The sequence below is a fragment of the Octopus bimaculoides genome, chromosome 5 (assembly GCF_046866305.1).
Source record: "Octopus bimaculoides isolate indiv1 chromosome 5, ASM4686630v1, whole genome shotgun sequence".
Lineage (NCBI taxonomy): Eukaryota > Metazoa > Mollusca > Cephalopoda > Octopoda > Octopodidae > Octopus > Octopus bimaculoides.
The window spans coordinates 23,074,386-23,091,227 of record NC_142932.1 but is presented as its reverse complement, the minus strand read 5'-3'; the positions used below and the strand labels follow the sequence as shown (position 1 = coordinate 23,091,227).

Genomic DNA, 16,842 nt, shown 5'->3' with positions numbered 1-16,842 from the left:
TCTTTACCTATTCTACCACCACAATAATAACCTCTGTTCCTTGTACCTTCTCTACAAAGACACTTTCAACTATTCATCACCCTAGTTGTATTTAACCCTTTTTCTCCAAGCTCTGTATTAACCAGTTTGCCCAAACCTGCTGATAGTACTCTGGAATCTCCTCCCTGCTCGTGTATTTCCTGCAGTCATCGATTTGCAACAGAATCAATGGAACATTAATGGTATTAGTGTCATCGGTCTCAGAGGTTCTTCAAAGGATACGAGAACTACCCTTACCTCTAGACCCAGTAAGTTATAAAAAAAAAAAATCATGATCAAGTCACTGAAAAGTTAAAAAGGTATCAAATACCTTTTCTTTCATAATAATAATAATAATAATAATATAGAGAAAAAATATCAATATAATCGTTATCTATACTTTCGGAAATGTATCTGCAACATTCCATGAAAAAAACAAAACATGCACTAACAAAGTTATGAGGGAACAAACTCGTGATGGTGGAGGGCAATAACCAGTAGCATCAATGAAAAACAGGTACTATATCAACAAAAGCAACAAATATTACGATTCATAACACTAAAGAAATACAAACTTGTACATTACAAATAACAGCTGGAAATAAAAGTATATCTGGTGAGCTAGCGAACTTGCGAAACAATAATTAGAAACAAGAAACATATTTTTGAAAGTGTGTTGTTGCTTTTTAAAGCTAACGATGGCCTTAATAAGTTGGACTTCATTCCATGATAAAAATATGAAAGGCAGTTGTTTTTATGCGCTTACGTCAAGTTTCATGCCATGGACTTCGGACTGTGCTCCTAGATCGTTGATCACAAGAAAAAAAAATTGTAAACTATCACAATGTTAGTAAACAGATAATAAATGATTAAGCATAGCATTAGTGCACATATACGGCACGATTAAGTTTTGTTCTGTTTTTCTTTGTCACTTTTTTTACAAACTTTACAGTGACCTTCGTGGTCATTACGAATACCAGGTAAAAAAGAGAAAAACTCCTTCGTTCCGTATTTGTGTATTCATGTTCTAAACTTTTTTTTATTATTGTTTCTCTCACATTCTCAGGGTTTACGAAATTTTCCTCGTGATCAACAAATTCGGAGTATTCTAATGATGTCGATGACATTTAGCTTGTCAGGAGCTATTTAAGAAAAAAAATATTTTTATATGTTTTGTTATTAACCATGAAAAATTATGGATGCGTTATGAGAATATATATTTTGTTACTAACCATTAAATATTAAGGATAAATCGTAAGAATCTATCGTACTCAAATGATTATTTTCACTCTTGGGTCGCTTTATCTGAATTTGACTCGTTGAACTACATCAATGTCGAAATGAACAATTATTTAAATCCAGTAATACTGTAAATTAAAAAGGTTTTATACAGTTCTTAGTGGGGTATTTATTGCATGAAAATTCTGAATAAATGATATGACCATGGATAAGTTTATCGAACAATACGCACAACTGTTGTAATTTTTATTACGATTTTTGTATTATAATTTAATTAGGGGACAATTTTCCCCTAACACCTACAACGAAGAAACATGTCTCATTTTTCAAAAGAGTGCCAGTTACCTGACATCTTATTTTAGTAGTTATTGTCAGGTACAAAATGTATTAAGGAATTAAAAATAAATAACCTCTACCTCGTATATTGCGTATTTTCCCCGCTTAGTTTGTAAACACAAACACATTCTATATAAAGAGAGTAACAGACAGAGGATCAAATAGACCTTGGCAAAATAAACTTCGAACCTCCGCGTAGCTTTGGCTAAACAGATTACTATGAAAAGTACTCCAGATAAGTTCAACAGTCTTTAGAGGTTTACTGGTCCCGAGTAACTGCAAATGTATATATACACGTGTGTGTGGGGTGTATTTCATAGTTTGTAGCAACAGTCAGCTAGAGCACACAACGATTTCGACTTTATCGTTACTTCAAGTGAAGTAGTACCGAACAATTTTGATGTACCACAGAATGTCTGGCTTCTTTCGGCCTTTACCACACATATAAATGTGTGTGTGTGTGTGTGTGTGAACATATGCATATAAATATACACGTATGTTTATATATATATATATATATATATATATATATATATATGTATAAATATACACGTATATTTATATGTATAAATATACACGTATATTTATATGTATAAATATACACGTATATTTATATGTATAAATATACACGTATATTTATATGTATAAATATACACGTATATTTATATGTATAAATATACACGTATATTTATATATAAAAATATACACGTATATTTATATATAAAAATATACACGTATATTTATATATAAAAATATACACGTATATTTATATATAAAAATATACACGTATATTTATATATAAAAATATACACGTATATTTATATATAAAAATATACACGTATATTTATATATATAAATATACACGTATATTTATATATATAAATATACACGTATATATATATATATAAATATACACGTATATATATATATAAATATACACGTATATATATATATAAATATACACGTATATATATATATATAAATATACACGTATATATATATATATAAATATACACGTATATATATATATATAAATATACACGTATATATATATATATAAATATACACGTATATATATAAATATATATATATATATAAATATACACGTATATATATATAAATATACACGTATATATATATATATACACGTATATATATATATATAAATATACACGTATATATATATATATATAAATATACACGTATATATATATATATATATATATATATAAATATACACTATATTTATATATATATATATATATATATATAAAAATATACACGTATATTTATATATATATATATATATATATATATAAATATACACGTATATTTATATATATAAATATACACGTATATATATATATATAAATATACACGTATATATATATATATATATATATTGTAATTAATAAATAACCATTAATTTAATTCTCTCTATTTTCTTTCGTCTGGCCGTAAAGCCTTTTCTGTTTGTTTTCCTGTCTTGTTTTTTGTCTGCCACTACATTCCTCCATTGCAAGATTTAATTTGTGTATACAAATTTAATTTGCGGTCCATGGGAAGAGCCGTTTTAACGATGCGTCCTGCCCAGCTCTTCGAAACGCCGGTGTTAAAACGGGGTTAGCTGATGAAGTAGAATGTTCTCTATGTGGCTTGTGTGTTTTCTCGTCTACGTTTTGTTTGCAATGTCCTGTACCCAGGTATGCACCTATACATACAGGTGGATGTCGGTACGCACATACCTGTACGTATATATGCATATACTCATTTACTATTTGTTTATATATATATATATATATATATATATATATATATATATATATATATATATAAGTAGTACCTCTGTTTTCGAACAACTCTGATCGCGAATAAATCGTGCTTATATATATATATATATATATATATAGAGAGAGAGAGAGAGAGAGAGAGAGAGAGAGATAAAGCATGATTTATTCGTGATCAGAGGCGTTCGTAAACAGGGGTTCTATTGTGTGTGTATATATTAATATATATATATATATATTAGGGATAAAATCCAAAATTACAGGTAAAAACTCAATTAAAATCAATTTATTAAAAATTAAAATTAAATCAAGTTTCACTGTGGATTTTCATCGATGAGTTCATGAACCTTGGTTCTTTTCCCTATATATATATATATATATATATATATATATATAATATATATATATATATATATATATATATATATATATATATATATATATAAATACGCACACATATATACATTCACATAAATATATACATGTATACATACACACATTATCATCATCATTTAAGATCCATCTTCCATGCTGGCATGAGTTGGATGACTAAACAGGACCTGACCAATCCCAGGACTGCATTACACCCCAGTGTCTGCTTGGCAAGCTTTCTTCAACACTAGATGCCCTTCCTAACGCCAACCACTCCGAGAGTGTAATAGATACATGTATAATGTTGAATAAAATGAAACAACAAAGCCAAGGCTGTGTGGACTTTCAAGACATTTATAAAGGGAAATTTAGTGTTACAGCTGTTTCTGGGATATTAGGGATATCCCTTCATCAGAGACGATATGGGATGGTTAAATAGAAGAAAATAGTAGAGTTCAATATAAGGAGTTATTTTGGAAAAGGATGGAAATAGGAAGTATAAAGGGAAATAAGAGAATGAAAAATATATGTAGGATGTTATAGTTGCAGTTCCATTATCCAAGGAAAGTGGTGTGTAGAATGGGTAGAAATGCTTCTTGTCCAAGGTATGTAAATTCTGATAGGAGTTCATATTTTGTCATTACAAATGGAAAATGTGGAGACATAGATTCCATGTGCTGTTCATTCAAAGGGGTCTTGCGGTGGGAATGAAATTTTGAGAATGTAGTGATAGTATTAAGTAGATAGAGAAAAGAGAAAAGGAGAGAAAAGAGAAAAGATGTGTATGTTAAAATGAGGAGAATGGTCAAAAGGAAGAGAAAATGAAAAAAGAGGTGTTAGTTGGTGATCACGATATTATGAGGTGCAGGTATGGCAAGAAGCTTGCTTCCCAACCACTTGGTTCCGGGTTCAGTCCCACCATGTGGTACCTTGGGCAAGTGTCTTCTATAGCCTCAGGTTAACCAAAGCCTTGTGAATGGATTTGGTAGATGGAAACTGAAAAAAGCCTGTCATGTCATCATCATCATCATTTAACATCCATATATATATATATATATATATATATATATATATATATATATATATATACATCGGCAAGCTAAGTGGGATTGTAGCTATGGCCTATGCCAGTGTCGCATAATCAGCCCATTTAAAGAGTTCCCTTCAATCGTCATGCAATGTGCTGTGCTTAAGAAGACCTATTGAGTCAAGTAAAATCGCTGTCATGGCCAATGTCAGTACTGCCTGACAGGCACACATTCGTGAGTGGTTGATACCAGTGCCGCCGGACTGGCTCCCATGCTGGTGGCAGGCAAAAAGCACCATACAAATGTGGTTGATGCCAGTGGCAACTAACTGGCCCCCATGCCAGTGGCGCATAAAAAGCACCCACTACACTCTCAGAGTGGTTGGCGTTAGGAAGGGCATCCAGCTGTAGAAACATTGCCAGATCAGACTGGAGCCTGATGCAGCTTGTAGTCCTCAGTCAAACCTTCAAACCCATACCAGCATGGAAAGCAGACGTTAAATGACGATGATGATATATATATAAACTTATTGTTAACATACATATTTATGTATATATCTATGTGTATCTTTGTGCCTCTGCTTGTCCCCACCACTGGTTGACAACTGGTGTTGGTGTGTTTACATCCCTGTAACAGTGGTTCAGCTTAAAAGGACTGATGGAATGAGTACCAGGCTTTTGTAAAAAAAAGTCATGGAGTCAATTTGATCAACTAAAGCCCTTCAAGGTGGTGCCCCAGCATGGCCGCAGTCAAATGACTGAAAAAAGATTAAAAGATATATGTGTGTGTATATATATATATATAATCTTTTATTTCTTTCAGTCATTTGACTGTGGCCATGCTGGAGCACCGCCTTTAGTCGAGCAAATTGACACCCAGGACTTATTTTTTGTAAGCCTAGTACATATTCTATCAGGCTCTTTTGTCGAACTGCTAAGTTACAGAGACGTAAACACACCAGCATCGGTTGTCAAGCAATGTTGTGGGGGAGAAGAAACACAGACACACAAACATATATATACATATATATATATATATATATATATATATATATATATATATACATATATATACATACACAACAGGCTTCTTTCAGTTTCTGTCTACCAAATCCACACACAAGGCTTTGGTCGGCCCAAAGCTATAGTAGAAGACACTTGCCCAAGGTGCCATGCAGTAGAACTGAACCTGGAACCATGTGGTTGGTAAGCAAGCTATTTACCACACAGCCACTCCTATATTAATAAGAGAAGAAAGTAGTCAACAAAAGTTGAAGAAACACTATTTCTTATATTCTAAGTTCTTTTATTTCTTTAAGAAAATTTTCACAGGTTGCAGGTTATTGAGTACTTTCACTTAATATAAATGTGTGAAAAATGTCAGCCTTTTGTTGAAAAAAAATGCCAGAGGAATTAAATATTTTAAGATTTGTATACAAGAATCTGAGTGGATTGAATAAGGAATGTTTGTGAATGTCCAGCTAAGAGGTTGACTGCCAGTTTGTTTGTGTGTATCCTGTTTGTTTGTTAAACAAAGGAGAGATAAGCTTTTAAAAGGGTCAAATGCTTATTGATTTCAGTGTATAAAGCAAGGTCAGCTGTTTGTTGGTTTTTATTTGGGGGAGTGACTAAACGGTTGACTGATTTCTGTTCAAAATATGGGATTTTCATGATTTCTTCCTCCTTTTCTGATTTGTATCTGTTCCTTATTCTGCATGGGTGAGAATGTGTATGTGTGTGAGATGATTGTTTAAAAACTTTCTTTTTTTTATCTGTAATTCGTTTTATATAACAGCAATAACAACGGTTTTTCTGGAGACTGTTTTTTAATAAAATTTTTCTTGTTTCAATGAAGATTTTACATGCTTAACTTTGATGTAAATTTTTTTCATAAAAAATTTTTCCATTTCCCTACAATATCTAAAATCATCCCTTGGGTATTTATGAAATGCTTGTAAATGAACAACATGGTCATACATACAATGTTGCTAGTTTCCTGTCTTCCATGGAAAACATGTTTGGCTTGGGGAATATTACTTTGCTTGGAAACAGGTGAGGGTTGATGACCAGAATCTGCTTCAACAAATTTCGTCTAACACATGCAAGCATGGAAAAGTGGATGATAAATGATTTATAAGTATAGCAATTAACACATATCCACCAATATTATCCAAATGGTATCAGTATTATGTTTACAATTCACCTAAGACTAGGCCCCCATGCAATGCACCCCCTACGAAGGTTGAGATCACATCCCATAATTTGCAACATAATTTCTTCACTGCAAATGGTCCTGCTCTTTCCAATGTTATCCCGAAAGAAATTAAAGTAGAAGACCCCACAAATTTCAAACGGTACATGGACAAATTCTTCCAGGAAATACCGGATAAAGCACCTATGCCTCCATACATCTCAGCCAATAACAACTCTTTGTTTGAGTGGTCCATGGTGTCCCGGAATAATTAATTAAAAAATTTTTCCAGGTGGTGCTATTGAGTTAGTCATGGCTTGAGCCGATAATAGCTGAAACCAATCTAAGTTATAGATCTTAAAGCTTCAGAATATCTTACTATTGTATTTGCACCTTCTGTTCACTATTCAGTTTAACTTCTTAGTCTTTGTGTGAGGGGTTGTAGGCTGTACTTTGACAAAATCTGAGTCCATGCTTGTTACATTTGCATACTACTTTTAATCAGTGATTTCATTGTATGGTTTATATGATGCTTTAAGTTAGTATTTGGTTGTAAGTGTTGCTATAAACTCTATGAAGCTTATGGTTAAAGCATAAATGTTTTTTGATGTCAATGTTTATTCTGCTCCTTAATATTCCTGTTCTAGTATTATGCTTCTATGTTGTGCTTCCATTTTTCATGGTCCACAATCAGTGTATTCTGAAAAATTATGTCCATAGAAATGAAGTCTTCATTATGTTTTCTGACTCCCATGACTGTAAGTTCTTCAACCTTCTTTAATGTGTTTGCATCTAGGCTTGTGATAGGACTAGCATATTCTACAATGGTCTATTAATGGTTTTGTAGTTGGTTTTAGTTATGTTCTTTTTTTCTGGGAGAACATGTGACTACTTCATAATTTAATTGTGTGTAATATTGTTGAATTCATGAATAAGCCAAGGGTTGTAAGTGAAGGTACTGTTTTGATGCTTATTATTGAGTTGACAAGCATGCACATGCTCTTGGAAGCTGACACCACTACCCATTTACTATGTAGGCACGGGCATGGGTGTGTGGTTAGGAAGCTTGCTTTCCAGCTACATACTTTCGGGTTCAGTCCCACCGCGTGGCACCTTGGGCAAGTGTCTTCTGCTATAGCCCTGGGCCGACCGAAGCTTTGTGATTGAATTTGGTCGGTGGAAGTTACTGCCGCATGTGTATATGTCTGAGTATGTGCTTGTGCCTCTCCGAAAGAGAGAGAGGGATATATATATATATATATATATATATATATATATATATATATATATATATATATAATAGATAGATAGATAGATAGATAGATAGATAGATAGATAGATAGATAGACAGACAGACAAACAGATAGATAGATATTAGCCTGCACTTCCAATGACAGGTCCTTTTAGAGGCAATGGGATTCTATGTTGGTGTTAGTGGATTTGTACATCAGGGAATCATCTCTGTGAGGAGGAAATGATGACTCAAGACATATCATTTATGAATGGCAGGAATAGTAAGAGTCCTAACACAAAACACTGTGATATTCCTATGATACAGTTGATTACTACTACTTGTAGCACTCTGTCATTTAATCAGGCTTTCATGCATTCTGGAGTCTTAATGTTAATTCTATATTGCTTACATTTGACTATATAGTTATTAAAGGATAGTGTCAAGAATTTTTACAAAATCTAAACTATTACATCTATAATGATCTTTTTGTTCCAAATTTCTCTCAGTCATCATACTATTGTTAGGATTTGGGATTCACAACTATATCATGGTCTAAAGGTATCTTTTATCCTTTTTTACGTGTTCCAGTCACTGAACTGCAGTTATGCTAGGACACTGCCTTGAAACGCTTTAGTCAAACAAACTGACCCCAAGACTTATTCTATTGGTCTCTGATGCTGAAGTGTTAAGTTACAGGGATGTACACAAACCATCACCAGCCGTCAAACAGTGGTGGGAGGCAAACACGAAGACACACACACACACACACATATGTATATATATATATATATATATATATATATATATACATATATACATAATATTAATAGTTTCTTATTAGGAAACTAATAGATTTTATACAGGGCTGCAAAGAGAAGTGCTCAGAACAATTCAGACAAGAGTAAAATATTAGTTATGGAATAAAAACACACACACACATATGTGTACATATATATATATATACGTAATATTAATAGTTTCTTATTAGGAAACTAATAGATTTTATACAGGGCTGCAAAGAGAAGTGCTCAGAACAATTCAGACACGAGTAAAATATTAGTTATGGAATAAAAACGTTGGGTTAATGACTCAACATATCACATCCCCTCAATGAACATATATAAGAAATGCATTTTGTCCAACTTGCTAATGATGCTGTCAATACACCAGCTTAGTAAACCTTAATAATGGCAAACTCCTACATTTAGCTAATGGTTCAGTTTTCTGCTAATGCAAAGGTTTCAATAGATGTGTTGGCTATTTCTTTAGGACTATCATTGTTGTAGCTATCTAAAAGATCCTCTTTTCCATGTTATATATTTGTATAGGGGTTTAGGGCTGGCCTTTTAAAGTTGGAGATTATTTGTTAAGATCATTAGTATTTTTATTTTAATATATAAATTGTTATAAGGAGATGACGGAGGACTGAGATATGTGACACACTGTTGTACTCAAGAAGACCTGCCCACCACAACAGAATTGATATCCTAAAACCAAGGTGTCATGTAAAAAGCATTGGTGTGGGTGCTGATGCCACATAAAAAGCACCCAGTACACTTAGTAAAGTTGTTGGCATTAGGAAGAGCAAGCAGCTGCAGAAACCAAGCCAAAACAGACAATGGAGCCTGGTCCGACCCTGGCTTTGCCAGTTTCTGTCAAGCTGTCCAACCCATGCCAGCATGGAAAATGGACACTGAATGATGATGATGATATTTGGTACTTCCATTTCATCTTTATTATCTAGGGGTAAGGGTCAAATTGTAAGGTGTTAAACAGTCTGTGTTTTTTATACTTCATCATCATCATTTAACATCTGTTGTCCATGCTGACATGGGTTGGATGGTTTGACAGGAGTTGGTCATCTACCAGTTTTAATATGATTCTTTATGATCAATAGGAAGTTCCTGTCTGAGATGTTTATCTTGGCACCAACTTCAGTACCAGCTTTTCCCCGTTAACAGTGACACTAATAACTAGAGCTTCAATCCACTTAGTGAGATCCCATGTGATCTCAAGGTGTTGTCTGTCAGTGTTTTTATTTTTTCTTTTATCTTTTGGACAGAAGGAAAGGCAGCGCCTGTTACCCATTACAGGACCTCCAAGACTTGTGGGAGGGACAGAGGGAGATATCCTCAAACCAGAAACTTAGCCTGAATGTTTGCAACATAACTCTGTTAAAAGGACTCAGGGTGCCAGATGATGATCAAGCAAAACTCTCATATATAATTACATTCTTCTTACTGGATTGCTCATGTGTAATTTTGATATTTTCATTATTTATACCAATCAATATGCTACCATCTCTGGTTTTAGAGTTTTAAGTGTAAAAGGTGAAGTCATGGATATCTAGATGGGTTTCTGGTCGTGGAGTTATTGAGGAAATAAGTAGTTTAATTTATGATTCTAAGAAATGTTGTTTATTACGTATGCCATTGTGATTCTATATTAGTGAGTTAACCATTTAGAACTGTAGACTGAGTTACTTTCTGATGCTATTATTTCTCTTCACACACACACCTATAACACTTAAACATACATAACACATACATTACACAAGCGAAAATATATATAGAATATACGTGATATATATGTAGGTATACGTGTTTTCCCCTCCATCCTGTGTATTAAAGAACACTATTTTTTGTATTTTTAAAGCGACATAGTGAGGTGAGATAACTGTTATTATATAGAATGTAACATGTCACGACATATAATATACACTGTATTAATAAATTGTGTACAGTATAATCTGAACGATAACAAAACATTTTAAAAGAAAGCTTTGTTATTTTCTTTGTCTATAAAGCAAAAACGAGAAAGCTTTCCTCATATAAACAATATGATGATAAACGTGATACAAGCTAATAAAAACACTATTACGAGAGGTTTTTCTAATGTTACATAAGTTATCAGAAACAAATACATATGTATGACGAACAGAAAGAAAAATATATATACATTTAGATATATTATACAGATATGTTGTTTTTAGACTGATTGCTGAGAATGATAGAAAAACATAATTACCTGACTCCCTTATGGGAAAGGTTCTCGATAAGCACATGCTTTTTTATTTTTATTTTTTAATATATATAAGTATACTAATATGGGATGGAAAGTGCGAAAAGAACACAGCGCACCTTACCAACGTTAAACGACTAAACACTGTGATTGCGCTGGTTTACTCATCTGGACTTTTGCAAGAGACGTCATTTGGAGTTATCTCCCTTGTGAAAATCCTCACCGCAATCAATCACTTCATCAACCCACAGCATCGATCATTATATTGTGTGTGTGTGTGTGTGTGTGTGTGTGTATGTGTACTGAGGCGGCGAGTTGGCGGTATCGTTAACGTGCCGGGCAAAACGGCATTTAGCGGCATTTCATCCATCTTTACGTTTCGAGTTCAATTACCGCCAAGGCTGACTTTGCTTTTCATCCTTCCGAGATCGATAAAAAAAAAATAAGTACCAGTTGATCATTGGAGTCGATGTAATCGACTGACTTCCGCCTTCAAAATTTGAAACTAGTATTTTGTGTGGACCGCTTACATTGAAATTGCTCCTCTCCGTGAAACAGTGTTGTGGTTACAATCACGCTTAAGATATCATGGTTTTTATCTAGCTGTTAACATATTTTATAAATCATTTGATTTAGTTATTTATTCATTTATTCATTTTGCGCTTGTATACTATCTATAGTGTGGAGGCGCAATGGCCCACTGGTTAGGGCAGCGGACTTGCGGTCATAGGATCGCGTTGTGAGTGTTTATTGAGTGAAAACACCTGAGGCTCCGGCAGGGGATGGTGACGAACCCTACTGTACTCTTTCACCACAACTCTCTCTCTCACTCTTTCTTCCTGTTTCTGTTGTGCCTGTAATTCAAAGGGCCAGCCTTGTCACACTGTGTCACGCTGAATATCCCCGAGAACTACGTTAAGGGTACACGTGTCTGTGGAGTGCTCAGCCACTTGCACGTTCATTTCACGAGCAGGCTGTTCCGTTGATCGGATCAACTGGAACCCTCGACGTCGTAAGCGACGGAGTGCCAACAACTATCTATAGTATAGTCAGTATAGATTCTATACCTGAGGTTCTCAACCATTTTTTTTTTATATATAGACCCCTTTTATTACTATTTTATTCTGGTGCATCCCCATAGCCATTCGATATTTACAAAACTAGTTTTATAGAAACTTCTTTCAAAATTTCTATTTGTTTTGTTAATCACACATAAACTTGTGTAGGTCGAACTATGCAGGATGTTAGGGAAAGAAACCTGGCTGTTTCTTGCAATAAATACCAAAACCTACATCTAAAGCAAAATTTTTTCTGGGGCCCATAAAATATTATAATGGACAATTTACTATTTGGTTGCGTGCCCCCCCCCCCCCCCAATCTTATATGGACCCTCAGGGCCCATACGGATCCTGGTAGAGAAACCATGTTCTATACTGACTCCGTCCCTTTATATAATAAGTGAAACAGTGCCCCTTATTCCACGTATGCTTACAACTAGCCTGTTTCGACCTGGCTATGAATACTGATTTTAATTAATTAATTTATTTATTTATTTATTGCTCGTGTGTATCACCTACATTGAAACTGTTCCCACCTATAAAGAGTGGGACTGTTTTCAGTCAAGACCAGCCCTGGGCAAATTGTGGCCCGAGAGACTTTCTGAATGGCAAGCCTAATGATAGATTAACTTGAATGTTTTTAATAGTGCGGTCGGTTTGATAATGAGCCATGACTCACGCTGTCCGCTCCTCGAAAAGATAGGAGCTATAAGGAATTATGCAACTATTACCCATTCATATTACTCCTTCATCTGTAAACCCATGGCTCTTTATCTGAGAAACCAACGCTTTATTGAATTTCCGAGGTCGGATTGATATTGATTTTTATTTGTTCAGTATTTACAATAAAAATAGTAATGACCCACGGGAAGTGAGTCAGTCTACTACACCTGTGTGTGTGTGCGTCTGTGTGTTATTTAGTATGCGCTACAGCGCGTGAAGAAGAATAACTGAAATAAATATAAATATTTCGAAGCCTCACTACGAGTCGAATAAGAATGTAAATGCATTGTTTCTATGGCATTGATGTGCGGGAAACAATTTTGTATGTTTTACCGTAGTATTGGTACAATATTCTCTCTCAGTTGCATTTAACCATGATGCATTCAGGTTGAAAACTTTCTTTTCGTTCCAAATTTTTGACCGTGTACATTACGTACATAAGTAAGTATGTATGTATGTATGTATGTATGTATGTATGCATGCATGTATGTATGTATGTGTGTATGTGTGTGTGTGCGCGCGTGTGTGTGTGAGCGGTTAGGAGATGGCTACTTTGTTTCCCGCGTCAATCCCTCATATGTCCTTGCCCATATATATTATATTTTAGCGGCTGCAGTAATCGCTAGTGCACAAACTATTGGTAGAACCAATGTGTAATATTCGGAACGCCTTGAACTTCAGCTTCTAGACACATATTATATTATAAATCCTTCAAAACACATATATTATAAATTAATTATTAATGTAATACTAAAACAATATTATAGATACTAAATTATAAAATTAATATTGGCATTTGATCTGAGAATATATTCTTTTACTTGTCTGTTTTCCTACAAATTTGAATTTCTAAAATTTGCTAATTCTCCATTATTTTATTTCCAGGCCATGTCACCTGTGGTCAAAGCGCTCGACGAGATCCAATGGGAGGAACAAGCCCACCTTGGGACTCTGCTACCAACAGTAGCTGCGACGATCTTTAGGCTCAAGGGCTTGAAGTCCAAGGGCCTCATCTAGTGCAACCCCTTGGTCGACGCACTTTAGGCAGGCATCGACAAAAAGTTTAGGACCCTCCTGGAGGATGAGGAATGCCAGCTGGCTGATGCCTTCCACCACAGGTTTCGTTTCATGTGGTTGGATAAGTATGACAACACCAAGGTGGCCAAGGTAAGGAAAATCGTGGAGGGTAAATGCGATGAGGCTAAGGGGCAGCAGTCTGACGAAGTGAGCAGCAACAACGAAGAGGTGGATGACTTCTTCATTTGTGTCACCCAACCAAAAGAGAACAGCAGGAACCACAGGTCACTCAAGGACAAGGCCCAGAATGTGGTTAGAGACCAACTCCAAGGACTTGCTGACAGATGCTGTCTTCTTGGTTGAGTAAGTGTTGGTGGACTTGTTCATCAAGTTCAACATAACCATCTTCTCCAGTGCTGCAATGGAGCGTTTGTTCTCTATGGGCAAGGACATCTTGAGGGCCAAGTGAGCATCCTTGTCTGATGAAAACTTTGACATGCTAATCTTCATGAAAGGCAACATGCATCTCATGAACAAAATGGAGAACGAGAAGAAGAGGAAAAAATGAATTATGTATATATCATGTTTTTCATTATTTTTGTTCTTATTTTTTTACGGCCACTTTATCAATAAACTTTTTTCAGTTTAATACTAATATTGTGTTTTATTTGAGTTTGTTTTGTTTTTTTTGTTTTTTTACCCTTTTCTGGCTCTAAAAGGTTTTAAAAACCTAAAAGGGCCAAAACTATGAAATCAGCCTTTTTTTAGGTATATTAAAATTTAAAACTATAAAATCAGCATTTTTAACTCTAAAGCAAAAAAAAAAGACTATAGTTTTGGGGTTCTAAAACCCTTAAAAAGACCCCAAAAAGGCTAATTTAATAGTTTTGGCACTTTTAAAGATGCTTTTAGAGCAGGAACTGATTTTGAGGGTTTTTTCTATAATAAAAATTAACGTTAACGGTTTATCAATTACTTCCGTTACATTTTAAATGATTTTACTGATCAACGGTTATTGAAGTTAACTTTTTGGTTAACGTATTAACGGTTAACGAAGTTAACTTTTCGATTAACGATGCCCACCTTTAGATATTAGTTAGAAGAGCAATGAGCTTTGAGTAGCTGATACACTCTAGATAAATTTTGTGAAAATAAAGTCTTCAATGGGATTCTGACGACCGACTGGCTTCCAGGAATGTCGTAACTATGCATTGTTTGTATCATAAATGTTGGGGAAAAAAACTAGGTCACGTGAGCATTCATCATATCATTTTGGTCCAGTTTTTTCCTATCTTGCATTATAGAACCTGGAAAAGCAATGCTTTTCTCTTTAGATAAACCGATAAAAATGAATAAATAAAAAAGAATTGAATGAAAAATAATAATTTAGTTGTAGAATGTTAATGTATCTGAAAAATTGACATACTTCTCGGTAACACACTGGACTGAATATAAAGTTACATGAATTTCAAGCTCGCTATTGTCTTATGTGCGTATGTGTATGCATACATAAGATCATTATAAAACTGGAGAATCGCTTACATTTCTTTATTATAACATCATAAATTACGTCATTTTTACACGTGTTTTATTAGCGTATACTAGTATACTATACGGTAATTGTTACAAAGATGGATGCATAACCACTCTACAACATTAGATCATCACAGGAAAACAGTAATTTACTCCATTGTTGATTACCAACGTCGGTTGGTAAACAGATATACCACACAGCATGCTAGTCTACGCGAGTGTAAAATTTATATAAATTATAAAAAAGAAAAAAATTATAACTGAATCTCCATTTTTACACTGTAAATCTTGGATTTACACTCTGTAATCTGGTCAAATTTATATAATATCAAACGAAAATCGGAGACCTAATTATGTTTACCACGCCATTAGAAGTTGGGCATACATGGGAGTATCTAGTTCTAGACAAAGATTAACTTGAAGCGAACTCTAGTGAACTTCTTCTCTCTCTCTATTATATAACAGACATACGAACGTAGCAGGTAACAGCTAACTTTTGGGCGGACCCGTTGTGTCCACCACTCCGATTGGTTGGTATTGGCGCAATTTGTCACTTACTCTATCGTGCGCCAATATGCAACCCAACCAATCGCAGCCTTCAAATAAGTCACGTGAGACAGTCAGCTATAAAAGATCACCTTCTTCTAGTCTCAACGTCTGTTGGTTCCCGACCTTCTAAGGTCTAACCACTGACCACATTACAGCGACCTTTATCTTCGTCACCACTATGAGCTCTTTCACTAACGTTGTCAGCAACATCTACACAGCACCAACAAACTGCACTGGTTTTAACATATCGCCAGGGTTAACAGCTAACATACAACCCACGCAGATGCATGTAGATATATGAATAAATGTCCATCGATCACTTCCATTCAGCTTGTGTATATATATATATATATACGTGTGCCCAAAATACCCCATTATCGCGGTTCGGTATCAGTAACTGGTGGAATAAGTAAGTGCCAGGATAACAAAATGATAAGTAGCGGGGTCGGTTTGTCTGACTGAACCGTGTCTCGTGAATGTGTTTGTTCTTGCTACCCCCAATACTGCTTGACAACTAGTGCTGGTTTGTTTACATTCCCGTAACGCAGCAGTTTGCCAAAAGAAACTGATAGAAAAAGTATCTAACTTTTTTTTTTAAATGTACTGCGGTCAATTCATTCGACTAAAATTTCTTCAAGGCGGTGCACCAGCATGGTCGCATTCTGATGACTGAAACAAGTGAAAGATAAAAGATGTATATATTAGTGTGTGTGTGTTAAATAAAATGAGACAACAAC

At 34.5% G+C, this 16,842-nt stretch overlaps 1 protein-coding gene across 5 annotated transcripts in view; it reads right to left on the bottom strand.

The window, feature by feature from the left end:
* The window catches only part of LOC106881319 (etoposide-induced protein 2.4 homolog), a 34,995-nt gene extending 23,622 nt beyond the window's left edge, over positions 1–11,373 (bottom strand). Inside the window, exons 1-2 of one of the 5 annotated variants that reach the window (XM_089351809.1) lie at positions 1,674–2,038; positions 1,251–1,385 (exon numbers count right to left, since the gene is read on the bottom strand). The gene's annotated coding sequence lies outside the window, so the exon portion shown is untranslated. Of the gene's footprint in view, positions 1–593; positions 1,386–1,673; positions 2,041–11,231 lie in introns of those variants that run through there. The other 4 variants (XM_089351808.1, XM_089351810.1, XM_089351811.1 and 1 more) reach the window with 4 other exon arrangements.
* Between the last annotated feature and the right edge of the window lie 5,469 nt (positions 11,374–16,842).